The sequence below is a fragment of the Equus asinus genome, chromosome 4, assembly GCF_041296235.1.
Source record: "Equus asinus isolate D_3611 breed Donkey chromosome 4, EquAss-T2T_v2, whole genome shotgun sequence".
Lineage (NCBI taxonomy): Eukaryota > Metazoa > Chordata > Mammalia > Perissodactyla > Equidae > Equus > Equus asinus.
In genome coordinates, this window is record NC_091793.1 from 40,875,391 (window position 1) to 40,881,430 (window position 6,040).

General features: G+C 42.4%; 1 protein-coding gene across 4 annotated transcripts in view; it reads left to right on the forward strand.

Annotated features, from left to right (window-relative positions):
- The window catches only part of ANO4 (anoctamin 4), a 380,754-nt gene extending 379,555 nt beyond the window's left edge, over positions 1-1,199 (forward strand). For all 4 annotated transcript variants that reach the window (XM_070507139.1, XM_070507138.1, XM_070507140.1 and 1 more), the window contains one exon: positions 89-1,199. The gene's annotated coding sequence lies outside the window, so the exon portion shown is untranslated. The remainder of the gene's footprint in view (positions 1-88) is intronic.
- The last annotated feature ends 4,841 nt before the right edge of the window (positions 1,200-6,040 follow it).

Here is a 6,040-nt window from a genome sequence, read left to right on the forward strand (position 1 = left end):
GATTTGTGCTCAGTACAAACCATTGCACGTCATGTCCTTAAACCTTTGTGTGCACATAGGATTCTAATGCCTTCTTTTCTCTTTCCAGGTAATAGTTCATTTCCTGGTCAAGGACCTGAATTCTGTTTACTTCTCCCGGCTGTGCAAAAGCACATTGAAGTGAATGACTAAAATGCAACCGCAGTGCATGTCGCAGACATTGGCAGCAGCAGGGGGTCAGCACCCTTACAGGACTGCCTGGGAAATCACACTGCTGTGAAATCACGTTGCAGTCCAGCACACAATTGCTCTCCATCCATATACCATTCTTGACCAAGCAAGCATGCACGTCACGGGCAGTTACATTCTCAAGTTTTTAAAACCAAGGGGAACTTGTATACTGGGCCTGTTTTTCAGCCTGTTTGCTACCTTTTTTGCATTCTACCCCGTGTGAATTTTACAGACACTGGGCTAAAAAGGGTATTCAGACACCTGGACACACATTCCTAGAATGTCATCATCCGGTCCTAATTCCTTGTCACCAAACGACACAAACAAGACCCTGTTTACAACTTTTTCTTTATTTCAGATCTTTCTGAAGAGGTTATTATATATGACATATCTATAGCTATGTGTATGGCCATAGATGTATTTCTGTGTGTACATATGTATAGTCATGTATTCTTACATATGTACATACAAATACAGAGATATATAAAGTACATAGAAATTCCTTATTTGTAAATAGCCAAAGTTACTGACATGAATGATAAATTTTCACATTTAAATAATCATCAACATGAAGCCATGTTTAATGCTTGTATAATGTGATGCAATAAAATTTAAAATAAATTTATGCACATGGAATATTTTAGCTGGGTCTTCTGAAATTCTGTTGTATTTTCTTATGAAATAAGAGGGCTCATAGAAGAGTGAGATCTTTAAAGAAAGGTCTATCACTCCCAAATACTCCTGAGAAATCACTTCACCCTTCAGAGAGACCACACTTTTCTTCCTAACCTACATTTTCCGTCTTGCTTCCATTGCTATCTTCTTAGGGTACCACGCCAACTAATTAGAAATCAGTCAGAATAGCTTGGAAAGTAACACTGACACCCTTTTTTGAAGAAATATGAAATATAACCAGTGATACTTAGATGCTTTTAAATTCCCTGCCTATTAGTATGTTCTGCTAATCCTAGAAAAGGGGCTGGCTGTCTAGAAAAAAAAAAAATGTGTTTCTAAGCAATACCTGTTGTTGTAATTATTCTTTTTCCAGAGATTCCAGAACCTACGCTTGAATCATGTCATCACCTTGCCTATGCTAATTGAAAAGATGAGAGTGCTCCTAATACCACATCTATCAAATGCTGTCTCATTTTGGCTGTGGGTTCACCTGAGCTGACTGTTTCCAGGAGACCTTAGATGTTCCCTTAGATGGAAACAGTCAGTCAGAGTGGCTTTGGACAGGCTAGAACTTCAGCCATTTCTTAGTTTCATCTTTCTAATACTCCTTCTGACCTGACATTCCTGGATGTGAAATACTAACCCTAGCAGGGCCTAAACTAAGGAGATGTACTCTATGGGAACTGAAGACAAGAGGCCATTGACAGAGCTTTCTTTTCAGTCAGTGGCTGAGAAGTCTGTGAAATATTTCATGCCAGTCCTGGGGAGAGGAATTTCCCAGGAAAGTCTCAAGAGATGAAATATAAGAGACGCTCCAAAGAGACAACTTGCTCTGCTGACCCAGCATTGTAACTTCTGCTTGCTATGCCTGAAACTCTACCCCAAGCATCATGGCCCAATAAATCCTTGGATTTGGCACATCCACATCTGCTCTCCTACTCCTTGGGGCATGGAGAGTGATGGGGATAGGGAAGGAATTGTGAGTTCCTCCTTGGGTTTGGAATGGACCATGAACATTCAGAACTAGATACGGGACCACCCAAGACACTGGTCAGGATAAAGAAAGAAACATTTATTAAATACCACTTTCTACCTGGCCTAAGTATAAACTGAACTGAAGACAACTCTATGGCCAGAAATTTTTTTTACTCTTGGAATCCTACCTTTACTATCACAAGTGCCTCTGGCAGTCACAATTCCTGATATGTTTCTAGCATATAATTTTTTTATTTCCTCCCTCCCTTCATTTCTTTCTAACAGCACAGTGAATGCGCTAATTGACCTTCCCTGTTTTTGGTACAGGGAACATTTGGTGAATATCTTAAGATGTTTTTAGGTTTGTTGGGGCAGAAAGGCAAAGAAGGTTATAGACAGGAATTTCTGAGGGACTTTCTAAGAAATCAAGTGCTGGGAGTGACGTCACCAAGATGGTGACATAGATTATTCCTGACTTCACTCCCCCTCACAAGAAGAAAACCGACAACTCTTCATTGACAAGACACCACTGAGAAAATCCTAGAACATGGAGGTGAGGCTGAAACACCCCTCTTGCACCACAGAGATCAAGACAGCCAGCATTAGAAGGATAAGAGGAGTGGCTACATGCTGACCGCATTGCCCCTCCCCCAGCCCAGCAATTCACCATGCTGAGAGGTCTCCCCTGAGCCTACATTTCCTACAGAGGGAAAAGAGACCCCAGGGTGGACATCCAGCTTCCCTAGTGTCGTGGGTTGCTTCTTGGGAATTCCCACTCTGGTCTTGCTCTGTAGGGATTATGGGGAAATCTACAGGGCTTGACCACTGGGAATCTGATTGTAATAGAGGAGGCGTAAGGGGCTCGCAACAACCAATACTTGGATCTTGGCAGACTGAATTCCTACCTGCAGCATCCAAGTAATAGTCCCAGCCAGCAGCTTTACTTATCTGCAGAGCCATGACCAGGGAAGTCCATAGGGTGCAGGTCTGCCTGATTTGGGTCCCCCATTGAAGAGCCTTGCTAGCCCTGGAGCCTGGTCTGCACCCTCCTATGCAGAGGAGTTGAGCCATAGCCCAGCCCACTACTGAGTGTAGCTCCCAGCCCTACCTGATCAGAAAGACTGGCCAGAAGACCCGAAGGCTACATAGCTCAGCAACATGAGCAAAGAGTATAGCAGGGAGAACTTACAGTCTGCAGAGCAAAGCCAGTGGCACCATAGGGCTAAGGAAATTGGGAAGTGGGTTGGGTTGAGTAAAGACCACAAAGCCTTGCCAGGCTTGGAGGTATCCCTGTCTCCACCCAGGAAGGGGAGCTAATTCATAGCCCCACCCACTACTGAGCGTAACTCCCAGCCCTTCCAGACCAGAAAATCTGATCGAGAACAGCTGAGAGGCTGCTTGCAGCTAGCCCTCCCATTCCACTCAGGCAGGGGAGTTAATTCATAGCTCCATTCACTGCTGAGTGTAGCTCCTGGCCTACCTGACCAGAAAGCCTGATCAGAACACCTGGAGGCTGCATAGCCAAGCCAGACTCAAGCAGAGAGTACGGCAGGCAGAGCTGATCAAATGCAGAGCAAAGCCAGTGGCCTTATTGAGCCAGGGAACTCGAGTGTGGGTCGACTTGAGTCAAGACAACAAACAAAGGGTCTTGCCAGCCTTGGAGCTGATTCTCCTGCTCTGCCTGGGCAGGAAACTAATTCATAGCCCCACTCATTGCTGAATACAGCCTTCAGATTGAGCAACCAAGGAACCTAACCGGAGCACACTGGAAGCTATGTAGCCCTTCCAACAGCCCTGCATAGAGTGGCACTTGAACAAAGAGCACAGCCCATGGCTTTCTCCATTTGCAGAGCAAAACCAGTGGCCCTGTCTGGCCAAGGAATCAGTGCACATCCTTGCCTGATTCGGATCCCCAACGAGGAGACATGCAGGCCCTTGGGCCTGTCCTGCTGCCCCACCAGAGCAAGGAAGCTAATTCATAGATGACCCACTGCTGAATATAGTACCCAGTCCCAACCATCTAGTAAACCTGACCATAGAACCCAAGCAACTGTGGAGCCTATCCTATAGCCTCACTTAGGCAGGTAACAAAGCCAGAAGTCCTATCCAACTGTTCTCAGCCAGTGGCATCACTCCCCTGACTCCAGCTCAGGCAAGGCCCCCACCCAAAAATAGAGCCTTATAGCAAGCCCCATCTGCCAAAGGACATTACCAACCAACATGTCCAGAAACCCAAAGTAAGCTGACTGGTGAAGAACTGTCTCTGCCAAGGCAAACCTGTAAAGTCTGAAAGAGGAGACCTCTTACTGAAATGTGTAGATACCAATGTAAGAAATCAAGGATCATGAAAAATCACGTAAACATGACACCACCAATGGAAACTAATAAAGCTCAAATAGCTGACCCTAAAGAAATGGAGATCTATGAACTATCAGACAACGAATTCAGAATACTCCTCTTAAAGAAATTTAGAAAAGTACAAGAACACACAAGAGACAACTAAACAATTAGGAAAATGATGTAAAACAAAATGAGAAGTTCAACAAAGAATAGAAACCATCAGAGGAAGAAGAGGTTAGCTAAGGCAGCTACAGCAGCAGCAGTGTAGGGGCTGAAACATGCTGGGTGGCAAGAACCTCATGGCAGAGGAATAGAGTGACTAAGAGACCAAACACCTGAAAGAAGAGCTCGTAGACATTGTGGAGTCTCTGCCAGGCCCTGTGGGGCTTAGGACTGCAGGCCAATTCAGAGACAGTGCTGGTGGCAGCAGTGGCAGTGGGATCAGCAGTCAGAAGTACTGCCAATGCTTGTGACAGGTGGTTGAAGATTATGCCAGAAGATGGCAGGTCTGTAGCCACAGGATCAGGTTCTTCAGACTGCACTTTTCTTTTTTACATCAGCCCAGAAAACGTGAGCACAATACAGTTTGAGTAGCCTTGCTTTCTTTGATTTATAGAACTAGACCACAACATTACACTGTCAGCTTTCACTATGGGATGAAAAAAAAGGTAAAAAATAAAACAATATTTTAAAACTTCTGTAATTGTTGAAAAGTTGATAAAATTTTGCTCATTGCTCCTTATACAGAAATCTTAAAAGAAATTCCTTCAGATGGACCTAAATATAAAGAAGTATTAAGAGACCTAAAGGGAGAAATAGACAGCAATATAATAATAGTAGGGGACTTTAATACCCCACTTTCATAAATAGATAATCCTTACAGAAAATCAGTAAGGAAACATTGGCCTTAAGTGACTCATTAGACCAGATGGACCTAATAGACATATACAGAATATTCCATCCCAAAGCAACAGAATACATCTTCTTCTTAAGCACACAGGATAGGTCATATGTTAGGCCACAAAACAAGTCTTAATAAGTATAAGAACATTAAAATCATATCAAGCATCTCTTCCAACCACAATGGTATGAAAATGGAAATCAATTACCAAAAAGAACCAGGAAAATTCAAAAATATGTGGAGACTAAACAACATGCCACTGAGCAACCAATGGGCCAAAGAAGAAATCAAAGAGAAATAAAAAAAATATTTTGAGACAAATGAAAATGGAAATATGACAAATCAAAGCTTACAGGAACAAAAGTAGTTATAAGAGGAAGTTCATAGCAATAAATGCCTACATCAAGAAACAAAAATGATCACAAATAAACAACTTAACTTTACATATGAAGGAATTAGAAAAAAAAAATGAAGCCCAAAGTTAGTAGAAGGAAGGAAATAACAAAGATCAGAGAAGAAATAAATGAAATGGACACTAAAAAGACAACAGAAAAGATAGATGGAACTAAAGGTTGGTTCTTTGAAAAGATAAACAAAATTGATAAACTTTTAGCTAGACTAAGCAAAAAAAAGAGAGAACTCAAATGAAATCAGCAATAATACCAAAGAAATGCAAAGGATCCTAAGAGACTACTATAAACAACCATATGCCAACAAACTGGACAGCCTAGAAGAAATGGATAAATTCCTTGAAAGATACAACCTACCAAGACTGAATCAGGAAGAAACAGGAAATCTGAACAGACCAATTACTAGCAAGGAGATTGAATCAGTAATCAAAAATCTCCCAAGAAACAAAAGTCCAGGACCAGATGGCTTCACTGCTGAATTCTACCAAACATTTAAAGAGAATTAATACCAAGCCTTCTCAAACTCTTC